The sequence below is a fragment of the Notamacropus eugenii genome, chromosome 1 (assembly GCF_028372415.1).
Source record: "Notamacropus eugenii isolate mMacEug1 chromosome 1, mMacEug1.pri_v2, whole genome shotgun sequence".
NCBI classification, from domain to species: domain Eukaryota; kingdom Metazoa; phylum Chordata; class Mammalia; order Diprotodontia; family Macropodidae; genus Notamacropus; species Notamacropus eugenii.
Window position 1 is genome coordinate 466,159,346 of NC_092872.1, and position 25,087 is coordinate 466,184,432.

Consider the following 25,087-nt stretch of genomic DNA (forward strand, 5'->3'; position numbering starts at 1 on the left):
GCAGGGCACCCAACAGGGTTTTCTGCTGAAGTCTCTTTTGCTCCCTCCATCCTCCCTCCATCATCGACCCTAAGATCAGCTGGTCTCTTCTTGAGAGCAGTCCCCTTGTCTCCTAATCTGAGACTTGAGTTTTATAGGATTTATAGCTGAAAGCACATCAGAGGTCATTAAATCCAGCCTCTTCATTTTATCAATCAATCAGCAATTACTTATTTAGCCTCTACTGTATACCAGGCACTGTGCTAGGTACTGCAGATACAAAGAAAAAAATTAAAGAGTCCTTGCCCTCACAGAGCTTATGTTCTCTCAGAGAAATCAACATGTACATATTTAAGTGATGCAACAAGGTGGTACAGTGGGTAGAGCTCTGGACCTGGAGTCAGGAAGACCTGAGTTCAAATCCATTCTCAGACACTTACTAGCTGTGTGACCCTGGGCAAGTCACTTAATCCTGTTTGCCCATTTCCTCATCTGTAAATGAGCTGGAGAAGGAAATGGCAAACCACTCCAGTATCTTTGTCAAGAAAACCCCAACAAAAATTCAGTCACAACTGAAAAACAACTTCATCATAACCAAGGGTATATAAAAAAACTAGAAACAAAAGTTGAAGACAATTTTAAATCATGTAACAGTTGAGAAAATTGAGGCCCAGGGACAGAAAGTGATTGGCCTAAGTTTACCTGGGTAGCAAGTAGAGGAGTCTGGATTTGAATTCAGGTCTTCTGATTGCTTGAAGTCAAATGTATTTTAATAATAATATGAAAATATTTTAATTTCTGATACAGCAAATAGCAATAGATATAACCCACATAAATAAAAGCTCTTTCAGGTGTCCCCAATCATTTTTAAGATGGTAAAGTCCAAGGGACCAAAAAGTCTGGGAGCAACTGCTGCTTTAAGGCATGTCTGGATCACTGGGAAATTGCTCTAGAGCTAGGAGGGACCTCAGAGCCCATACAGTTGAACCCTTTCATTGTACAAATGGAAGCCATAGCTGGGGATGCGCATTAGCCAATGGCCCCACCAGGTTTCTTTCTAGAAGACTGAAAAACAGTTAAAAGAATGCAAAGTATCTGTAGAGAAAGAGAATGGGGTAGGGCGCAAGGTGGGTGGGCTGGATTTAGAGTCAGGGTACGGGAGCTCAAATCTTGCCCCGGCTATTTGTGACTTTGGACAATTTATTTCCCCACTCTGGGACTCAGTTTCCTCATCTGTAAAAAGAGGGGATTGAACTTGATGGTCTCTCAAACTCCTTTCCAGGTTTAAATCTATGATTCTAAGAGCATTTTAAGTGCTTTAGAAATCCTGAGCAGGAAAGATCACTGAAGCCGGGTAGCTGGGGAAAAGTCCATTGAGGAAACAGGCTTTGAACTAGGCCAGGAAAGACAGGTGCGCACCCAGATCCAGCTGCTTGGCCCAGGAAAACAGGAGGCAAACAATCATGACATTTGGCACTCTTCCGGACTCGCCAGACGTGGAAGTGCTAATCATTAGGTTACAGCTGAAATATCCTCCCTCCCCACCCCCAGTGGGCTCCCCAGAGACCCAGGTGTTAATGAAATCAAACAAAATGAAAATGGGTAAATTATTGCAAAGCTATGAACACCTCCGTGTGCCACGCCTCACTAGTTTCCAATACCACCTCATTCTAGGGGCGACCAAAGAAACCGATGCAATTTCGTCCCACGGGCGAGGCAGTGGAAGGGAAGGACAAAAGAGACAAGATATTGCAATCCAGAGGTCAGTGACCCAGGCTTTTGTATAATTATAGAATTTCATTTCTATCCAACCAGACTGTCTTGTTGGCAAATGAGTGGCTAAAAATAAAACAATTCTTTAGCGTTTCAGGAATCATCCTGGATCTATCAGTGCTATCAGGCCGAGGAGTGGGGCAGCATATGGTGGGGGGAGAGAAAAGGGGGTGTAGGAAGGAGAGGGTAAAGGGAAAAGAAAAAGATTCTAGGTCCAGTGTAGCAATTTACTGGGTTCAAAATATAAGCCTATGCTATTTCTTGGATAGAAAAGAGATTTGGAATGAGAGAACCTGCATTCAAATTCGGACTTGGTCTCTTAGTGCTTGTGGGACCCTGGTAAATGACCTGGCTTTAGATTTTTTCCTGAGAAAAATGAAGAAGATGGAGTCATTGTCTAAGATCCTTCCCTACCAGCTCTAAATCGATGCTTAGGTGAATGGGTGAGGTTTTGTCTCTGGTATTATATATAAGTATTAAGACACAACAGAGGTCTGTGGGCTGCATAGCTTTGCTGGTGGTGTTGATGCTGTATGTGTACAATGTCCTCTGAATGGGCAGCGAGGTGATACAGTGGATGGAGATCCAGGACTGAAGTCAGGAAGACCTAAGTTCAAATCTGGCCTCAGAAACTTACTAGCTGTGTGACCTTGGGCAGGTCACTTAACCCTATTTGACTCAGTTTCCTCATCCGTTAAAATGAGGTGGAGAAGGATATAGCAAAGCATGCTAGTATTTTTGCCAAGAAAACCTCAAATAGGGTCACAAAGAGTCAGACATGACTGAACTCTACCTTAGTATCCTCCGGGCTTGGGGAAGGAGGTTTTCCTTTCTCTGACTTGTTCGTCTTTTGTGGAAGAATGCCTAGCAAGAGCATAAGCCTGAGAAGCAGGCCTTGTCAGGTCTACTTTGCAACTACAAACTGTTTCCTCAGAAAAAAGTCCTCAACTCCTCAATTTCCCTTTTGATAACTTTATCTGGATCACGGAATTAATACCTGATGTTGTGAGGGTCAACAGATAATAGTTGAGAAGATTCTCTGTTGGTGAAAAGTGCTCTGCAAATTGTATTGGGGAGAGGAATGGTCAGTGTTGCAGAGGGCATTCCTGCTCCAGGATCAATTGTAAATATTATTGTTTATGGTTACCATTTAGTGTAGTGGAAAGATCATTCACTGATTGGTTTGGGAGATGCTAAGTAGCCATGTGACACTAATCAAGCCATTTGGTCAGATGGGGACTCAACTTCTCATTGGTAATAATGATAATAATTATAGCTAGCATTTTTATAGTGTGTTAAGGTTTGCAAAGCATTTTACAAATATCATCTCATTTTATCTTCGCAATAACAGAAGGAGAGAGCTGCTATTATCATCTTTGTTTTATAGATGAGGAAAATGAGGTGAACGGATTAAACAACTTGTCCAGGGTCTCTGAGGGCAGTTTTGAACTCAGGTCCTTCTGACTCCAGGCTCAGCACTCTAGCTACTGTATGCTTTAGCCAACTACAATACTCCCCATTAAATGGTAGTAAAATGAGAACAATAGACTAAATGACTTCTAAAGCCTCTTTCCTTCTTTTTCTGACAGTGAGTATTTTAATTCAATAACTAATTTTTGACCATCAGCACCTTGAGAGCAGTGGTTCATTTTTTATCTTTGTAATATGTGTAAAAAGCACTTAGCACTGTGCCTTACACATGTGGGTACTACAAATGCTTATTCCATACTCTCCTCTTCCCCTTCTATCCTTCCCTTTGTAACCCTATCACCTAGCACAATGCCTGGCACATAGCAGGTGCTATAAAAAGGCTTATTTCCTTCCCCTTTTCCTACCCTCCCTTCCCTTTATAACTCTATTACCTGCCTGTCAAAGTGCCTGTCACATAGCAAATACTAATGAATTTAGTATTAATTCTCTGGTTAAATGAACTAGGATGGTTGCCATGTGAGCAGAGAGAAGGTGATGTATGTATAAAGTATTGTGGAAACAGAATCAATAAGAGAAGAAATATTTTATAGTGGAAAGAGTGCTGGACTTGTAGTCAGTGACCCTGAGTTCGAATCCCAATTCTGTTATTTACTACCTGTGTGGCCTTGGCTAAATCATTTAACTTCTCCAGGTTTCAGTTCATCATTTGAGGGATAGATAGTCTCAGAGCTCCCTGTGAGCTCCAAATTTATGACCCAGAGATAAGGCTTAATAATGGCAACTAATTGGATGTGAAGGGTGAGGGAAAGGGAAAAGTTGAGGATGATTCCAAAGCAGGGAATGTGGGTGATTGAAAGGCTAATGGTGCCTGCACAGAAATAAAGATGTTTCAGAGACACCAGCTAAGATGGCAGAATGGGATGAGGCACTGTAGCCCAACTCCCCCAACAGCGACTCTAGGAATGACTTCAAACTGAGTAGTAATGAGAAATATCAGGAAAAACTACAGTAGGTTATCTTTCCATTTCAAGATAAAAAAAAAATCTATCCACAGTGACCAGGGCAGGAATTACGCGACAGAGGTTGACCAAAAATAGTACAATCAAACCACTGGACACAAAAAGATTGTAGAATTGTCACTGGGACTTCAGGAAGGGGATTTGGACTTCATACAGTCCTTGGATAAAGAACAGGACAACAGAATTGTCACTCTGTCTCTGGAGGAAGAATCTAAGACTCAGCTGCCCAGCACAAGAGCCATGGTACTATCACTCTAATCTAGGAGAATTAATCTTGGAGAAGATCCCTAAGATAGGACCAGGTCACAGCTATGTCACTCTGACTTCAGAAGCAAAATTGCAAAGATGATAGTCTGGAACCACATGTAGCCACAACAATCCCAATAGAAGTAAGAAGAGCCTATCTCTAACACAAGGTCCCAATCTGGGAAGCAATGATGCATGAATGAACATAAAGACCTATTTGGATGCCCAAACATGTACTCAGAAAATGAGAATAACTCCAAAAAATTTACAAGTGATTTCCCAAAGTAAAACATCATTTGTTGACAAGATCAGTTAGAATTACTAAAAGAAATTAAACACGAGTTTTTTTAAAGAGTTAAAAATTATATTATAAATGAAATGAGTGTTGGAAGAAAGGATTGGAAAAGAAATGTGAGTTTCTTTTGAAGAAGGAGTAGACCTTGAAAGAGAACTAGCAGCTTAACACAGGAGGTACAAAACCCTAATCAAGTAACAGACTCACTGAAAACTGGAACTTACTGAAGAGAAGATGTTAATGATTCCATCATGAGACATCAAGAAACATGAAAACAAAGTGAAAAGGTTGAAAAATAAAAAAAAATTTAAAGTATTTCATAAAAAAAACTGACCTGGAAGATAAATCAAAGAGAAGGATCATTGAACTGCCTGAAAGGCATAATAGAAAAAAAAACCAAAGCTTGATGCCATATTTTGAGAAATGAAATAAAACTGCCCAGATATATTAGAATAGGCAGGTGAAATAAAAACAAACATACAAAAAAATCTATTGGTCACTTCCTGGAAGAAACCCTAAAATGAAAACTTCCAGGACTTTCAAATCAAAGAAAAAATAGTGAAGGCAGTTAGAAAGAAATAGTTCTTAAGAACTGAGGAATCATAGCCAGAATCACACAAGATTTGGCATCTACCACCATAAAGAGCAAAGAATATGGAATATGATGTTCCAAACGATTTCCTATATCACATACAAATAAAACCAAAATCTTATATAAAATAATTGAATATTTTTAAATATGAAATTTAGAGAACAAGAGAATTTAAACAACCCAATCTCAGAAAAAGAAATAGAAAAAGTCTAAAAATAGAGGTTTTAAAAATTAATTTATAAATAAAATTTCGGGAAAGAAAAAAAAAACAAAACAAAACCTAGGAGGATGGATTTACAGTGATGGATTTACAAGTGAATTCTGTCAAACATTCAAAGCACAATTAATTCCAATATTACACAAACTTCAATAATAGTAAAAGAAGGGATCTTACCAAATTCCTTCTATGACACAGGTATTAGGAGAGTTAAAAGAAAAAGAAAATTATAGATCAAAATCGCTAATGCAAAAATTGCACCCCTAATGCAAAAATTTTAAACAAGATTTTTATCAAGAAGGCTATAGAAATATCTCAGAATGATTATATACTGTGACCAGGTTGGATATATATCAGAAATTCAATGTTGGTTTAATATTAGGAAAATTATGAACATAATTGATCATCATTAATCATATGATTGTATCAATAGTGGAGAAAAAGTTTTTCAAAAGAAATTTTAATGCTCATTTCTATTTTTTAAAAAGTGCTAGAATATATAGGTACAAATGGACCTTTTCTTAGCATGGTAACTCTAGTATATATCTAAAACCAAGATCTAGCATTATATGGAATAGGGATTCTTTTTCAGTAAAATCAAGGGTATATCAAAGATGACCATTGTCACTACTATAATTTGATATAGTGCTAGAAATCCTAGCTATAGCTATATGGACAAGAAAGAAATTTAAGAAATAAGCATAGGCAAAGAAGATGATATAATGGTGCACTCAGAGAACCCTAGAGAGTCAACCAAAATTAATTGAAATTATGAGTAAACTCAGAAAAGTTGTAGGATATAAACTAAATTTATACAAAATCATTAGTGTTTCTGTATATTACCAATAAAATCTAAGACAAAGAGGTAGAAAGAGAAATTTCATTTAAAATAACTTCAGAATGTGTAAAATACTTGAACCTCTGTCTACCAAGATGCATACAAGAACTATATAAATACAATCACATGGTTGGCTGAGCGAATATAATAAAGATAACAATGCTGCCTAAATAAATTAATTTATTCAATGCTATACCAAACTACTAAAAGATTATAGTGTGTGTGTGTGTGTATCCCTATATCACAGGGATTAGGGGGATAGCACTCACATAATCTGAAAAATCAATGTAAAATTTTTTGATCCTCCCTTCATATCAGTGAAGACTGAATTTTTTATTTTTCTTTTATGTGGTGTTTACAGTACCTTATTTTAAAATTTAGGTTAAGCATTTAGTCATAGGCTCTGTGTCATCTGCTGGCCTTTGCACATCCTCTATGGCTTCCACAGAACTCCCCCAAAATTGTCATTTAATTTTTTTATGTTGACCCATAGTATATTGAAACAGCAATGGGGAAAGTTGTGATGTAGAAGGGATAACTGTACTTTCTAGTTAGAGAAAAAATAGTATGATTAAGAATCTCAAGGGAATTTTTTTTAAAGTGGGAGGGAAGGGAACCTAGCAGAATCAGATCTTAAACTATGCTACAAAGTCAGTAATGATCAAAACGAATACATAATGGTTAAAAAAATAGAGTAAAAAAGTGATGATCAGTAGAACAGATTAAGTACATAAACCACACTGAAGCAAACAACCTAGTAGCCTTGTGTTCAACAACCCAAAGGCCCTAGCTCATAAGATTCTAAGCACTCACTAGTTAACAAAAAAATCTGCTTCGAGAACCAAATAGCAGTCTGGCAGAAGTTAGGTATAGTCCAGCACCTCCCACTATATAGGAATATAAACCCCAAATGGACACATGACCTAAATATAAAAAGTTATGTCATAAACAAATTAGAAGGGCAAGAAAGCAATTACCTTTCAGATCTATGGATAAGGGAAGAGTTCATGAGCAAATAAAAGATGCAAAGGATCACAGAAGATGAAATGGACAGTTTTGATTACATAAAATTGCAAATTTTGGCACAGATTAATCCAATGAAGCTCAGATTAGAAGAGAAGCAATTAACTGGGAAAACATTTGCAGCAAATTTCTCTGACAAAAGGCTCATTTCCAAAATATATAAGGAATTGATTCAAGGTTATAAGAATTATGTAAGAATAAAGGATTTGGCAAAGAGCAGTGAGGGTCCTCTTGAGATATTTTTTGACTGGGCCTATGATCTCTCAGGTATAGGAAATGACTGATGAGGAAATTCTCTCTACCTATCTATATCTGCTACTGTACTACAACTCAAAGTCTTAGAGAGTTTCTTGGGGGTAATGGAGAGAGTAAGACTTGCCCAGAGCCATATAGTTTGTGTGTGTCAGAGGCAGGGCTCACACTGACATTTTCTTGACTCTGAGACCAGGTTTCTGTCTGCCCTTACTCACTGTGTCTCCAGGTTCACTTGAGTAGTATCAGTCTGTAGTGGATCCAGTCATTGTGACTGTAAGATGTCCTTCAGTGCCATTTAACAGACTATGGATGGGAGTGGAGACAGAAGAGGAAACTGAGGCCATGAGGGAAGTCACTTCTCAAGGTCATACAGAGCAGTTATGTAAGTAATAAGCATTAGTTAGGACTGTACCCAGGTTGGCTCCAAATTGATCAGTCTTTATAATGTACCAATCTATTCCCATTGGTGCATATTGACTGTCCCTGTACTAAGTATGTTTTGTTTTGTTAAGGCACATAGAGGAGAATAGTCATTATAAGGAATGATCTCTTCCCTTCAGGGATTTCCCATATAGAGGGTGGGTAGCAGAATGGTAACATGAGAGCAAACTCAAGACTTTGTGATCAGATTCTTAGTGGTATGATGCAAACTGATTGCTCTTTGGAAATGGAAGAGATCAATGCAGGTGAGAGGACAGGGAGGGTCTTGTGAATATTGTAGACTTGAGCTTGGCTCTGAAAGACGGTTATTATTGGGTAGTAGAAAAGGAAAGGAGAGGGCATTTCAGGTAACAAATTTGACAAAAAAAGATATACCCAAATCTCTTCAAAGAGCATGAGGAAAGGTAAATAATTTTGAAATTTTCCAATGGCATAGCACAAAATTCTTACCTCACAACTCCAAAATAGGTGGTACAATTATTCTTAGACCAATGTTGCAGGTGATGAAACTGAGGTGAATAGAGTGCAAATGACTTTGCCAAGATAAGTTATAGCCCAGAAATCGCAGAGTTGGGACACCAACTGAGTCATCTGACTTCTGGTTTGGTGCTCTTTTCATCATACATGAACACTCTGTACCCTGTAAACTTTTACACAGATGCAGCTGTACCTATCCCAGATGTGATGAACTGCCATAAAAATATGTGGAGCAGGGTGAAGAAAGAGACAGTCTTAGGGTTCAGGAGAGCTGGATCCAGTTCTGACTCTGTTGCTAGTTTGATGAGCAAATTGAGCAAATTTCATCACTCCTGTGTCTTAGTTTTTTCTACCTATAAAATGGGAATAACACTACAAACTTGATATACTAACCTTAGAGTGTAATTTTGAGGATTGGCTAATTGAATACTCTACATTTTACTCTAGTTATATCCCTTGTACATCAGTGTACTTTGTCTTATCTTGTACTCAGGATAACATGATTCAGAGCAAGGAATGATCTCAGGCATAAAATAGTCCAACCTCCTTATCTTACAGATGAGACCCAGGGAAGGCAAAGGACTTGATAAAAGTGATACAGGCAGTAATGAGGAGAGCTGAGATTCAAACTGACTGAAAATCTAAGGCTCCAGACAATATAACAAAGGGACCTCAACACTGTAGGTGCTTTGGACCCTATCCTTAGGTCCTTACACACCATAGGCTGAGAGTTATCAGAAAGAAAAAGAAACATCTTGGACTAGCTTTGAAAAGAAATGGATAGTGTTTCATAAAATGGTGAAGAGAAATCATCCCCTTGAACTGTTCCTTTAATAATATACCCTCTGAAAAAAATCTAACCACGATACTGTGCCTGTGTTTATCTTTAGAATGTGAAATGTATGAAGTACTGTAATTAAAACAGCAGGGTGGATACTCCGAGTGCCATATGGGTCCTTTGAAGATAAAAGTCATTAGATTTCAATGAGAATCTAGCATGTAAGATCCCACTGACATGAGAATATTTAACCTGAATCCAAAAGTAGTACAAGCAATTGATAATATGATTGATAAAAACTTGACCTCAGTAATTGTGGAGGGAGGGGGAAATGTGTATGAGGGAGTGTACATTATCTGACTATGTAGTCAATGGTGCCCTTGTCTCCTTGAAAACCAGACTTTTTGTAGGTCCTTGAAAATATTCCCTTGGACATCTTGAGATCTACCTAAAGTATTTCCTCAGGGAGTCAATGATTAAGAGATACTTATATAAACAGACTATCTGAAATTATTTTGCTTTTCTGTAAATGTTAAATAATTGATTGAACCATAGCTAGTATGAGGTGAATGGGGCTTTGTCCCAGGGTGCCAGTGTCCAAGGGTGTATGCTTCCTTCCTAAGGGCATGCACTTCCTTCCCATGATGACGACTGTTCTTGTACCTCACCTCATAGTTCATGTCACCATGCTGGCATATACTGGCACTCCCCTACCCCCAGTCCCAAAGTCCTAGGGTTTCTATCAATCATGGCACCCCTCTCCTTGGACCCACCTTTGCTGCCTCCAAACCCTTCAGAGTCAGGGATTGGGTGACAAGTTTTTCCCTCGCCTGGCACGATTGTACTTGTGATACAGCTATTCCCTGAACCAGCATTTCCCCCAGCTCCAACTAGTTTTGCTCCAGGATTTAAAAATTCCTAATTTTGGCTCTGGTAATTACAACTAGAAGTTGTTTGGAATTAAAAAAAATCCTACATTCCAGTGCATATATGCTTCTAGTATTCAAAAAATAAATGAAATTATTAGAGGCAAATAGTGGCCATAGTTGATAGAGAGCTGGGCCTGGAGTCCCAAAGACTTGAATTCAAATCTGGCCTCAGACAATTACTAATACCTGCCTTGCCAGTTATTGTGAGCATCAAATGAGATAATAATTGGAATGAATGCTTAGCATAGTGCCTAGCACATAGTCGATACTACATAATGGTTGTCCCCCTTCTCCCTAATACAATTAATTGCATTTCTTCTAACAGTAAATTTCCAATTTGGGTGAATCATTAATTTGACATCCTGGATTTATTTGAGTTAGTGAAGTTGAACTGTTCTTAGGATCATAAAATTTCAGGATATTGGAGGTCCTCTAGACTTCTAGCAACTTAATAGGAAAGCCTTCTACAACAACCTGAAAAGTAGTCATTCAGTGTGTGCTGGAAAGCCATTAGTACTGGAGAACCCAATGGTGACAATCCATTCTACTTTTCGATACCTCCAATGGTTACATTTTCCCTTGTAATAAATCTAAGTCTGTCTTTCTGCAAGTTTCCTCTGTTGACTGTAGTTTTTCTCTTTGGAACGAAAAACAAGTCTGATCTTTTCCCCTTTCCCCTTACCTCTCTCACCTGACAGTTTCAAATGTTTGAAGACAATTAGCATATCCCTTCCTAAATCTTTTCTTCTCTGGGCTGAATGTTCTTACTTCCTTCAACTGCCTATTCTGGCACAAACTCTAGTTTGGCACAAACCTTCCTGCTTGTCAAATGTGATATCTAGAACAGAAAAACAATAGTCTAGATGAGGTCCTATGGATGGAGAATGATTACCGTCCTTGTTGTAGATACTCTGCTTGGATAATGGAACTCAAGATCCCATTTGCTTTTTTGATTGCCATATCATACAAGTGAGCTTGCTGTCCACTAAAACTTCCAGATCTTTTGGAAATGAATTTTTTGCACATTTTCAAGCGTTTGCTCTGATCACAGTCACTTTGAGGTAAGGAATGTTTTTTGAGAGAGTTCTTGATCAACTGGATGAGTTCCCCAAACAATTTGAAGAGATGCCAGGGCATGAGCTTTCATGAAGGAGAAATCTGAGGGATACTTTACTATGAACTGTGGGGTTACCAAATGATGCCTTGCTGAGAAGTCAGAGGAAACTTTGATGATGGGCTACCTGAGACTTAGGAAGACAGACTTTTTGTTGTTGTTTTTGCCAATAGACAAACATTTATTTAGTAATTAATAATATAACACTTGATGCTGGGTGATATAGTTCCTTGTTTATCAACATTGGATAGAGGGATTGGGCTGACAGGATCTGTCAAATTCAGGAGAGTGAAAGTGGTCTGTTACCTCATTGTAGCATGAGCTGTGAATTCCTCACCATAAAAGACAAAGGTGTTTTCTTCTCTCTGTCTCTCTTTCCATTCCTCTGTCTTTTTTCTGTGTGGCTGCGCATCTCTCTGTGTCAAATCAACTAGCATGTATTAAATGCCTACTACGTGCTAACTGCTGAGGCTAAAGAGAAAGGTAAAAATACAGTTCTTATTCTTGGCCTTTTGCAGAACTCACTGTCTAATGGGGGAAACAATGAATAACATGAAGTATGTCTCTATCTCTCCGTCATCCCTGTATTTATCTTTCTCTCTTTGATTTTGAGAAGACAGACCCTTTCTTGTCCCACCCCCACCTTGTTCCTTTATCCAATGGGTCAAAGAGAAAAGATAACCTTTTGGGGGAGAGCAGGTGAGCTACTGGACTCAGACCCAGTCAGTGTGAGCTGAGAGTCTCAGGGGACTTTGAATCACATGTCACATTTAAGTCTATCTGACTCAGCATTGTCAGAGAGGCAGAGTAGTACAACACATGGAACACAGTGGAACACAATGGAAAATACACTGAACTATGAATAAGGAGACCTGGTTCTGCCACTAGTTAACTAATTGTGTGACCATAGGCAAATCCTTTATCCTTTCTGTTTCTCCAGCTGTAAAATGAGGGGTTGAATTAGATCAGGGGTTCTAATTTTTTTTGTCAGGGGCCATTTTGACAACTTGATTAAACTTCTCAGAATGTTTTAAGTGCACAAAATAAAATATACAGGATGACAAAGGAAATTAATTCATTTGAACAAAGTTATCGAAAAAAAATTTTTTGACGTTAAGGTTAAGAACCCTGGACTAGATATTCTTCAGGGTCTCTGCCAGTCCTATCATTCTTAGACTTCTAATTTTAGATATGTGATAATTTCTTTGGTCTGGATTATTTTTGTTATTTTTGTAATATAATATATGTAATAATGTAATAAAAATATTTTTATTATGTCTTTTGGAAAGATACATGGCATGTGTAAGTAGGCTATAGCCTATTACCAATAATGACTTGTGTGAATTAAAAAAAAATACTGTTCAAGTAAGTAATCAATCAATGAATGTTTTCTATTTGCCTGATACTATACTAAGTTCTAAGGAGTCAATGAAAGACAAAAACAATCCCTCACTTCAAAAAGCTTACATTCTAATAGAGGAGATGGCATGTAAATAAATAGGTACATTTAAGACAAAAAGGGAACAACTCGGTGGCTCAGTGGATAGAGCATTGGGTCTGGAGTCAGGAAGACCTGAGTTCAAATCTCTTCTCAGACAATTACAAGCTGTGTGACTGAGCAGGTCATTTAACCCTGTTTGCCTCAGTTTCCTCATCTGTAAAATGAGTTGGAGAAGGAAATGGCAGATTACTCCAGTGTCTTTTCCAAGAAAACAAGTCACTTCACCCTGTTTGCCTCAGTTTCCTCATCTGTCAAATGAGCTGGAAAAGGAAATGGCAAACCACTCCAGTATCTTTGCCAAGAAAAGCCCAAATGAGGTCACAAAGAGTCAGATATGACTGAAACAGCTGAACAAAAATGACAAAGAAAATAGATACAAGGCAACCTTAGAAAGAATGGCTCTAGTAGGTAGGGACACTGGGAAAGTCCTCCTGCAGATGGTGGGATTTGAACTGAGTATTGCGGAAACTCAGGGATTCCAAGAGACAGGAGAGGTGGAATGATCATGTAGCCAGTGCAAGACATAACAGATGAATACTAGCACTGCGCTGGAATCCATTATATATTAAAAGACATATAGAATGATTGCTAGTACAGTGGGGAGACTCTTGAAAGAGTTTAATGGGAGGATATGCAGAACAAGAAGGTGTGGGTGAGCTCCAGTCTGCATGGATGGAAGAGGCTGAACACACACTGATGAGATCATGTATCTATTGAAATACTTTGATGATGATGATGAAAGGTCAACCTCATGGATGCCAATGTAGTGTCATAGGAATTCTTGTTTAGTGACTTTGGGGATAGCTGTACATATACCTTCATGCCCTTGGGTGTATTTCTAACTCCGTTCTCCATCTTTTCTCATCTGTAACCTGTAACCAATGTTAACTACTGCCAAGGCCTGTCAAGAATGGGATAAGGCAGCTCAAAGGACTGAACCATATATCCATAGAGTGTTCAAAAATAGAAGAGACCTTGGAGACTACAAAGTTTAGATTCTTTTACAGAAAAAGGAAACTGAGGCTCAGAGAAAGAAGTGATTTTTTCAAGATCTCATAGTAGTTAGTGTCAGAGTCAGGATTTTTATAAGGAGAACCCAGAAGTTCCACGTATCTCATGGATTTTTTTTTTATCTATCATGTTTCTGGAAATTCCCACCACTGGAGGATTCAATCTTATGGGTTAAAATTTTATGTTTGTAGGGATCCTGGGTGAAAATGCAGTTATCTCTGGGAAGGATGATGCTACCCAATTATCAGCCATTAACCTTTAGTTAGCTTCTGAATCATCTAACCAAGTCCTGAGGGAATAGAGAAGGTAAATTTGAATAGGCCTGGTAGACAATGCCTAAGATTAATTTTGCCCTTGACCTTGAGTTTATTTTTCCTATGAAATTCAGGCATGATTTGTGGATGCATTCTCCTTAAAGGCAGGTCTTTTGTTTTAACAAAAGCAGCATTAAGAATGAGACTGCCTGGTTCAAATGCCACCTCTCTTATGAATCTTCCTCTGATCTCATAGTACTTTATAGTGTCCTTATGTACTTATCAAATTCTACTTTTTCATATTTTTATGTGCATCTATTATCTATCCTATAATTCTTCATTATGGCAAGACCTGTGTGTTAGTTCCGCTTTGTATCTTCTGAAATTCCTAATATGGTGATCTGTACAATAGAACATTTAATGAATACTCATTGAATGAATAAATAAAGGATTGAACCATTAGGTAATCTCCAATACAGTAATGTCAGAGTAGACTTAATTCACTGGGGCTGGTCATGTACATTCATCCTGTGTGCGTTTATCTCCCTCCCCCCACCAAATCAAAGTTGTGTTTCCCTCTATAGTGTGTGCCATAGGACAGCTTTCACAGTTCTTTTTTCAAAGTTTCATTGTGTATAAAATAGAGACCTCCCTCCCCAGGGCCCACCCTCTGCCTCCACAATTTCCTAAGCCTTGCAGATATGGCACCCCCAGCCTCCACAAAGCCCCAAGCCAAATGTAGGTGTTTCTTGTGAGTAATACTCTTAGTGGGGGAGTAGGGGTCAGCTTTAACATTGGTTGCTTTCTGATCCTACTTCCCAGAGACTTACATATGTTAAAAAAAAAAAAAAGAGCTCCATCTCAACTGTTACTTCTGATAATGAATTGCAAATAACCATCTCCACTTGGAAAATGTAGCTTTGCCCTTTGACATTCTGAGCATGTTTTTATTTTTTTTGTAGGAGAATCCTCTGAAGAATATTTTTGGTAGATGATATTGCTTACTACATATACATCAAGTGTATATTTTCACTAGCTTAGAGCCAAATTATGTCTCTCAGCTATCTAAGCTGAAGGTGTCATTCAAAAGCATACACTAAGTATTCTTAAAGTGTTTTCTTGGTACATCTGTGCCCAGCTAAGTGGGTGAAGAAGAAAGCCATATCTTCCCTCTAAGAGCTCACCGTTGAAAGACACATTGATGCAGACTCTGATTCATGAATATTAATTAATCCCCTAATGTGTTTAAGGGTCCAAGTTTAGCTGTAGGGATACAAAGGCAGATGCTACTGAGTGTGAGTCCCTACTCTCCATACCATTATGATCTCATAGTGGAGATGGACATGTACAAATAACTATGGTGAAAGATGAATGAAATATAGGAAAGGAGATGCCTGGGTAAGGTGCTATGACAAATCTGAGGAGGAAGAGATTGCTCTTATTTTCTGGAAAGTTAAAGAGAGTTCATGGAAGAGATGGGTCCTAAGCTGAGCCTTCAAGTAACAGAATAACTTCAATGGACAAAAACCTGGGCTAGGGATCTGGGTTAATAACAACAATACCATCTAGCATTTAAAAAGTATTTTAAGGCTTACAAAGTGCTTTACAAATATTATCTTACTTAATCCTCACAACCTCACAAGTAGGTGTAGTCATTATCCCCATTTTACAGATAAGGAAGCTGAGGCAGACAGAGGTCAAGTGACTTGCTCAGGATCACACAGTTAGTAAGTGTCTGAGGCTGAATTTGAATTTGTCTTCAGAAATTTAAGTTCAACAAAACTAACCAAACTCATCACCAAAATTTGATATCCTTTATAATGTCCCATTCATATAGGCCCTCACTTCTCTAGTGAAAGGGAAATGACTTCCTCACCTTTTCTTAAGGGACATGATTGATCATTACAACTGTTCAGTTGTCTAGTTCTCCTCCCTCCCTCCTTTCTCTCCTTTCCTTCCTTTCTTTCTCCCTCTCTCCCTCCCTCTCTTCTTCCCTCTCCTCCTTCCTTCGTTTTCTTTGCTTCCTTCTTTTTTCTTCCTTCCTCCCTCCCTCCCTCCCTTCCTTTCTTCTTTCCTTCATTCCTCCTTCCATTTCTTCCTTCCTTCTCTTTGGTTGTTTTTCCATTATGTTTTAATAATAGTCATTATATATTGTTTTCCTGGTCTTTTCCTTCTTCTCTGAATTCTGAGTTCTCAATAATTTCTTATGGCACACTAATATTACATTACCATCATGTACCATAATTTATTCAACTGTTCCCCAATCAGTAGGCATTTACTTTGTTTCCAATTTTTTGTTATCAGGAAAAGTGCTGCCAAAAATATTTTGGTGTATATGAAACTCTTATTTCTGTTTTTGTCATCTATGGGATGTATATGCAACAGTGAAATATCTGGTTCAAAGCTAATGGATATTTTTAATCACTTTTTAAAAACATTTCAAATTGCCTTTCAAGCAGTTTGGTCTAATATACAACTCCATCAACAATGTATCAGTGTGTCTCTCTTTCTGAAGTCTCTCCAATTATGACTTCCCATCTTTTGCAATTTACCATTTTTCTGGGTGTTATCTGAAATCTGAGTTAATTTTTATTTCTTTTGTTGAGTTTATATCTATTCTCTAATTATTTATCCATAGTAGAATATTTTTTGGCTTATATTTATATTTCTTATATATATTGGATATCAGATACCTATCAGAAATATCTGATACAAGGAATATTTTCCCAACTGATGCCTTCCCTTCTTGTTCAAGCTGCAATGATTTTTTTTTTAACCAATTAAGACAGTTCCATGGTGATGTGCATAGAACACAGGACTTGGAATCAGGAAGAATTCGGTTCAAACTCTTTCTCAAACACTTACTAGCTGTGTAACCCTGACCACGTCATTTAACCTATTGTCTACCTCAGTCTTTTCAACTACAAAATGGGAATAACAGCCCATACCTCACAGGGTTGTTGTAAGTATCAAATGACATAACATATGTAATGCACTCTGCAAACTTTAAAGAGTAATGCAAATGCTACCTCACTATTGTAGATGCAAAAGCTTCTTAATTCCACATAATTGAAATGATTTATTTTATGTTTTGTGACTACTGTGAAAGGTACCCCACCTTGTTCTCTCTATTTTTTTTTTTTATGGTTGAGTTAACATGTCCATTTTGAGACCATCACAGTAAACCAAACAGTTGTTGGTTTAAACCTAATTTCTATCAAAATGTTTTCTTGTCTTCCTATGGTTTTTGTCAAATAGGGAGTTCTCTAAATAATTTGTTTTCAGGTTTATCAAAAAGTCCATTTATTTTTTATTCTTCCTTATCTAGTCTGTTCTGCTTGTGTACTTCTGTATTTTTTAACCAGTACCAAGCAGTCCGAATTAGTACGGGGGGAGCTATTTTGGCATGTGCAGTCATTTCAGTAGCACTCTTCAGATCAGACCACATAATTGTAGAATATTAAGATGAGAAGAAGCATAGGACGTGGAATGTTAGAGCTGGAGAGATCTTAGAACATAGAAGTTTTCAACTAGGAGCTGTCTTAGAATATGTGTGTTCATCCTTCGTTGCCAAAGAAGACTATGCCATCAGAGAAATAATGACATGATTTGCACTTGACTTTGTTTTGAGTAAGGGAGGGTTGTGCAGGTCACCAACCTCACTTCTCCTCCAGAGTCACCTGAATCCAGTGACCAGATGTTCATCAGGATGACTGGAGATGACCCAGGATGAGGCAATTAGGGTTGACTTGCCCAAGGTCACACAGCTAGTGAGATTTGAACTCAGGTCCTCCTGACTCCTGCACTGGTGCTCTATCCACTGCACTACCTAGCTGTCCCATAGCTTGAAAAACAATATCACAGGCTTACCTGAGAGGGAGCTTACAATTTGGATCTTTTTTTTTTTTTTTGAGTTGGAAGGGTCCTTAGAGATCATCTAGTCCAACTTCTTTGTTTTGGAGAGAGAGGTAAGGCCCAAAGAGGGGAAAGGACATACCTAAGCTCATATATAGCCACTTGGTAGCAATGCTAGGATGAATTAGCTAAGTGGCTTTGGACACGTCACCTATTTGGCTGTTGGGTCTACATATCAGGCAGACCCTAGAGAGAACAGAAAGATGCCTCATGAACAAAGGCCAAAGCTGCGGGTTAGATAATGGCTTAATTCCTCAGCTACTGTATGAACGAGGTCATCCCTCTAGTTTTTGAGTGGTGAGCAGGGAAAGCTGTGAGAAAACGAATCTGGGAAATTTTGGTCTAATTTCTATTGTAACATATTGTCCCTTTCCTTTTTTTCAAACTCTAATCTTCTGAAATTGTTTAAATCAATCAAAGAAATTTAGTTTGCATAGAAAATGTTTGCTTTGATTTTTTTTTCTGGGGGTAGGCCAGGTAGTAGTAGTAGTCGTAGCAGCAGCAGCAGTAGTAGTAGTAGCAGTAGCAGTAGCAGTAGCAGTAGCGGTAGTAGTAGTGGTGGTAGTAGTAGCAGTACTAGTAGTAATAGTAATAATGGTGGTAATAGTAACGAAATAATGATGATAATAATTATTGTCATTTGTGTTGTAATTTAACGTTTTGAAAACGCTTCATATAAATTGTTTGATTGGACAGGAGAGAGTTAGAAGTAAGAGAGAAGTTTGCTGAAAGCTCAACTTGGCCAAAAAATTGAAAGTAGATGACAGAGAGAATGTTTAGAGTCTTCTTGAGGGTGCTTTAAAAACCTACTGGTATGTTCCCTCTGACTCTAAGAAGCTGGGATTATCCAAGTGGGATGTGATTATAGAGCATAAACCAGATCCTTTCCCACACCCCTGAACTTCCATGTTTAACATCAAGTTGGAGTAGAGATGCCCAATAAATCCCTGAGGATGGATCAATAATCTCCCATTTAGGGAAGCATATTCTCTCTACCTGGAGGCCTTGTTGCCTTCAGGACTCAATTTCTCTTTTGTTGTCTCCAGGGCCAGAGGGAATCAGACTCAACTGTCTGCAAGGAAAGCAAAAGAGAAAAACAATGAAGAGATTAGATCCCCCAGCCACCCACTGCTTTTATTCTTCCTCTTATACAGCTTTACCCTCTTTAAAAGCTTGCTGTGAATGTACCAGGTGGCAAAATTGATCTCAATAGTTTCTTTAAAAAACATTTATGGATGTCTTATATTTTTTATATCATTGTAGTTGTCCCCAGTATCCCTCCCTGACCCCTCAGAGAGTCATTCCATATAACAAATAATATTTTTAAAAGACAAAATTTTAAAAAAAAGAAAAAATAAGCTCAACTGATCAATACATTAAATAAGTTTTTTTGAAAAGTCCAAAAATATGTGTAACACCCATGTACCTCCCACCTCCACAAAGGGTGGGATAGATGTATCCTCTTATATCTCTTCATTTGAATCAGGCTTGGTCTTTATGATTTTCTTACATTTATTGATTTTTTTTGTGTGTTGCTTTTGTCTCATTGTAGTTACTGTGCATTATATACTATTTTCACGGCTTTACTTACTTCAGTCTGTACCAGTTCATGTAGAACTTTCTGTGCTTCTCTGTCTCCATCACATACATTAAATCTTGCAGAAGAGTAATAATATTCTATTATGTACACATACAATTTATTTAGCCATCCCCAATCAATGGGCATTTACTTTGTTTCTAATTCTTTGCTATCACAAAAAGTTCTGCTGTAAATACTTCATTGTATATGAGGGCTTTCTCCTTACTGATGGCTTCCTTAGGGTATCCATTCCAAGGAACCCATTCTGCGCTCTCTCCTATAAGAAGTTTCTACCATTGCCTTGTAGAGTTTGCCCCATGGGATTCCCCTTTTTCATTGTGTCTTAATACCAGAACAATACCAAATTCCTGCAAGTGACAGAGAGGAAGATGCCCCATGGAAGGGCCATGCTACCCAGTGCATCCCTGATTATGGAGTCCATTACACCCTCCCCCAGTAGTTGACCTTTCCTCACTTGTCTCAAAATCTCCTCCCTGGGTTCATGCACTCCCAATCCCCTGGATTCCAGGTGTCCCCAAGTATTCCAACTCCTCTTCTAAAAGAGGAGAAATGGTCTTTTCAAGCACCAAATACCCCAAACAACACCCAGCACAAGGTCCCCATGTCCTTTCACAGACATCGCTCTTTGCCCATAGCAGCATTCTAAAGTGAAGCTTCTTTCTTAACTCACCTTCCCTTTTCAGTCCTTCCCTCTTCCTCATTAACTCACTTCTCTGCAGGCTCTTCCTGAGACACCACAAGGGTCACCTTACTGTTATTGCAAGACCTTGATTTGAGCTGCATACACCACACAGTCCCCTCTATGCCTCTGCTCCTTTCCTCCTTTTCATGCATCCTCCAACACACACACACACACACACACACACACACACACACACACACACACACACACACACACACACACACACTGATTTGCCTGTAGGCAGGTTGTCAACAGGTACTGCCGGTCCATAATGCCCCAGGCTTGTCTGTCTGCCAAGGCATCCACCTTCTGCCTTCACCTCTTTTTCCTTGTGCACGTTTAGTAACGAATCTCTTACAGATCTCTCTGATGTCATGCTGTTCTACTGCTCTCCTTGGCTGCTGTATTCATTCACCTCTCTTATATTCCTATCATCTTGGGGTATTCAAAAAAGCACATAATCTCTTCAGGTCTGTTTTTCTTTCTAAGAATATTTCAAAAGCTTCTTTGTTAGTGAACATTTTTTTTTTCATTTGTGGCTAATTTCAGATTTGCAGGGTAAATCACTCTGGGTTGCATTCTGAGCTTCATTGCTCTTTGGAACACATTATTCCATTCCCTCCTGCATTTTCTGGTGGATACAAAAGAGTCTTCACTTGTTTAAATTTCTCTGCCTTTGTATTTGAAGGCATTTCTTTCTCTTGGTCCTTTCCAGAGCTTGTTTCTGAATTGAATTATTAAATTTGACTGTTATACATCTTGGAATTTACAATCTTAGGCTTTTTTTCTGGAGATGATATTTTTATTCTTTTGATAGATTTTTCATTTTCTGTGTTCACAAATTCTTTTTCTTGCATTATTTCTTGCATTATGGTGTTTGGGTTTTTTGACTTGACATGTTCTTATAGGAAACATATAATCCTTAAGTTGTCTCTATACATCTTGTCTCTGAGATGAATATGCTTTGTTTGGATGGAGAACTTGTTTTCTTTTGATGTTATTGTTTTTCCTTCTAGTCTTCTCAATTGTCCTTCACTTCTGTGTATTTGCATTCCCAATTGTTCTCTCTTTTGTTTCTTTGGTGAGACTTGTCATTGCAGATTCAAGTTTCTCTATTCTGCTGAATATTTTTGCTGTTCAGGGCATAAATTCTGCTCTTGCAATTTTTTTCTATTTAAAAATGATCAGCAATATCATTTTGTGTTTCTATGTTATTCTCAAATTCCACAGGGTCTTCTGTTTCAATAAGTGTTGGATCATTTTCCATCACAGATGCTGAACTAATGTACTAGATCTGAAGACTGTATTTCCTCCTGCTGTTAATGTTTTCCTTATTGATTTATCTGCTTATATTCAAAGTTCTTGAGCTTTCTTCTTCCTGAAATTTTTGGTAATTTCGGATTTTCCTCTTTTCTTTTGCCCTATTACTCATTTTCTGACTCCTTCTCATCTGATGGTAGCTTCCCTGGTGGCTGGATCTCAAAGTCTCTCAGCCTCTCTACATGCTGAACAATTAATTCATAGTTCACTAGACTAGGTCTTTGCCCCAGGAAGATGCTGAACTCTTTCACTGAGGTTTAATGGAGTCCTGTAAACTGTACCCTGCCCCTACCCACCCTTCCTTTCCCATTCCCTTTTCCCTCTCTTCAGTTCTCTGGCCTGGCAGTTCAACACACTGATATACAGGGGCCGCTGCATCTAAGGATGATATGGGTTGGAATTTGGATATCTGAGCCTTTGGAAGAAAGGATGGGAGTGAGATATGAAGCTGAGTTCTATTTCAAACCCATTTTGACCCTTTTCCTCCAGTATCCTAGAGAAATCTTTTGTAGCACAGAACCCTGATGTGACACTGGCCACTGAAGATCCAGAACACTTCTGCATCCTGGAGGCCAGATCTCCATGGCACTGAAAAGAACGTGGGAGGACTGGAAGGTAGCGTTGGATTTTGTTGCAAACCTGTGTGGGTCAGGTCTTTGGGTCATTTAGTTTAGCCTCAATTCTTATAGTATGGTGGATGGTAGAGGAGGGATGCTGAGTGAACTCAAGGTAGGCATTAGTTCATGATTTTTTTTACCTTCTTTTAGATTCTGGTATTCTAGATCATGGAGACAGTGGAAATTGCCATCTTCTTGGTCATATGACCCAGAATCCATAGTGGATTGTTTTCTTGCTTTGCTTTCCCCTTAGTAATTAGTATTTGTCTTGATTCTGTATTTGAATGTGTGTGTGTATACACACACACACACACATGTACATATACATTTTATATATATATATTCTATTTTACAAATTCTTCTCTGATTTCAGTTCTGTATCAGGTCAGTTGGATGAAATAGGGCATTGCTCTTTTCTAAGCTCTAATATCCTAGGATTTCTATATTTTTATATTTCTATATAATATAATAATATTATATGATATATAATATTATATATTTTCCAGTTAAGTCATGAACATTCAATGTTTTGGGTTTTTTAAATAGAGCAATATTTAGCCCAAATGAAGGAATTTCCAATAGTGCACTCAACACAGTGCCCAGTATATTATAACTACTTATTAAGTGGTTATGATATAAAAATATATAAATATATAAAAATATAAAAGATATTTTTCCATCTATCTATCTATCTATCTATCTATCTATCTATCTATCTATCTATCTATCTATCTATCTAGTTCTGGTCCCAGCTCCAATACTGAACAGCTGTGTAACTGTAGGCAAGTCATCTTGCTCTTCTGATGACAATCCTCTCACTCCTTGCTTTGGAGGGTTATTGTAAGAGAAGATCCCTGTAAACATGAAAGTGTTTATATAAATATGCCTTAGACACGGGTTATTTTCCAGCCAGATTTATACCCCAGTTTTCAGGATTCTCCAGAATCTGACTCCAGAGCCTCATCCCCTAGAACCAGGGTCTCCTCCTAGAAGTCTGCAAGTGAGCCTCCCAGCCTGGAGCCCTGAGCATGGAAGTAAGTCTCCAGGAATCCTGACTGCCTGTCAGTTTTTAATGCACAACTCAGGAAAGTTCATGGATGCTGTACTGCACAATCCGAAGAAGATAAATCACCGTTACTTCCAGCTAGTTGACAGCAGTTTAAGCAGCTGCCATCATCAACCACCAAGGGAGTTTCTTCTTTTATCTTACTAAATGCAAAAAGTATCGCTGAAATTGGCAATATCGCGGCACTCTCCACCGGCCGAGCTTTTTACATAAATATCTGCGAGCAGTAAGTAAATTCTGTTGACGAAATGTAATAAAACAAAGACTGTTTCAAATATGACCGTTCCCCGATGCATTCTGCAGCCTCGCCCCACTCACTTATTGCGTGCTGCTGAGATTATAAGGCTTGCTTTTATCTGTCAGAAATCAATATTTCAAACATCGGATAAAAGAGGAAATTGAACTGGGAATAGGCTGAAGTGCTATAAAAACTACAAAGCACAATTATCAAAAAGCACTTAAAGTGCTTAATAGGACACACATATAAAAATGCTCAAATTAATGTCAGGGAGCTATAATGAGAACTTTTCCTATGCTTTTGGATCCAAATGCAATGTAATTTGAGCACTGGCCAGTCTGTCAATACAGTTTTCAATTTCTATGATGCCCCGAGGACTTCTAGCAATCCATTTGTTAGAAATGAACCATTACATATGATTGGTTAATATTTCAATTTATTGAAAATACATTATTTTGTGTGAAGTGCTTAAGTTGTTGCGGTTTAACCATTACAAACAGTTATGATAAAAATAGATCTTTGGATAACAGGCTTTACAGTCAAGCTTTTAATAAGCACCACTATAACTAGGAAATAGGATTTCCAGGGGTGGAGAGGTGATGGAGCAAAGTTGCTTGGGAGGATATTGAAGAGACAGGAAGAGGAAACTGAGGTTGCTTTTTCCAATTTCTAGCTGTACCCCACCCCTACCTCAGGGCTACTCTGCCTTGCCACTGTGCATCTCCAAGGGGATGGGTGCCGTGAGAGAGTGATATGGATCAGTTTTATGAAATGGTCCTCATTTGGTGCCTTCTTCACAAAAGGTAGAATTGTTTATTTTCTCTAGAGATAATGAATGAGTCAGCCTGAGCCTGGGCCTAGGCTGGAATAATTTTTTCTGACATTCTCTGAGTCAGAGATGTGTGTTTATGTACCTCTTAGGATAACATTCAGTGCCTTTCATCTTCATAGTAACTCACTGACTTTTCCAACTGGCTTTTGAAGGTAGTACTCATAATTCCTTCTTTGCAGATAAGAAAACTGAGATGAGATTATTAGCCCTATATGGACATAGCCATTTTTCATTGGGTTTGTTTTCCTCTAGGTAAGGGGGAGTCTTCTAACTGAGAATAGGTGAGTGGATTCAGAGTGACTGAAGAGTCCCAGAATGGGAGCCAGAAAGTATTGGGCATTATAGTTGGTTACCCAGATCTTTGGTGTTATAGCTTTATGAGGGGCAGCTAGTGATATAATTGATAGAGTACCAGGCCTGGAGTCAGGAACACTCATCTTCCTGAGTTCAAATCCAGCTTCTAACACCTACTAGCTGTGTGACCTTGGGCAAGTCATTTAACCCTGATTGTCTCAGTTTCCTCATCTGTAAAATGAACTGGAGTAGAACATGGCAAACCACTCCAGTATCTTTGCCAAGCAAACCCTGAATGGGGTCACGAAGAGAGGAGCATGACCAAACAACAACACTTTATGAGGGAAAGA

The 25,087-nt window shown here is 38.3% G+C and overlaps 1 long non-coding RNA gene across 5 annotated transcripts in view; it reads left to right on the forward strand.

Annotated features, from left to right (window-relative positions):
• Positions 1–25,087, forward strand: part of LOC140519312 (uncharacterized) — a 170,966-nt gene that overhangs the window by 11,257 nt on the left and 134,622 nt on the right. For 4 of the 5 annotated variants that reach the window (XR_011972169.1, XR_011972168.1, XR_011972167.1 and 1 more), the window contains exon 2: positions 1,654–1,741. The exons of the other annotated variant lie outside the window; for it this stretch is intronic. This is a non-coding gene — a long non-coding RNA (uncharacterized lncRNA). The remainder of the gene's footprint in view (positions 1–1,653; positions 1,742–25,087) is intronic. 5 annotated transcript variants of the gene reach the window in all.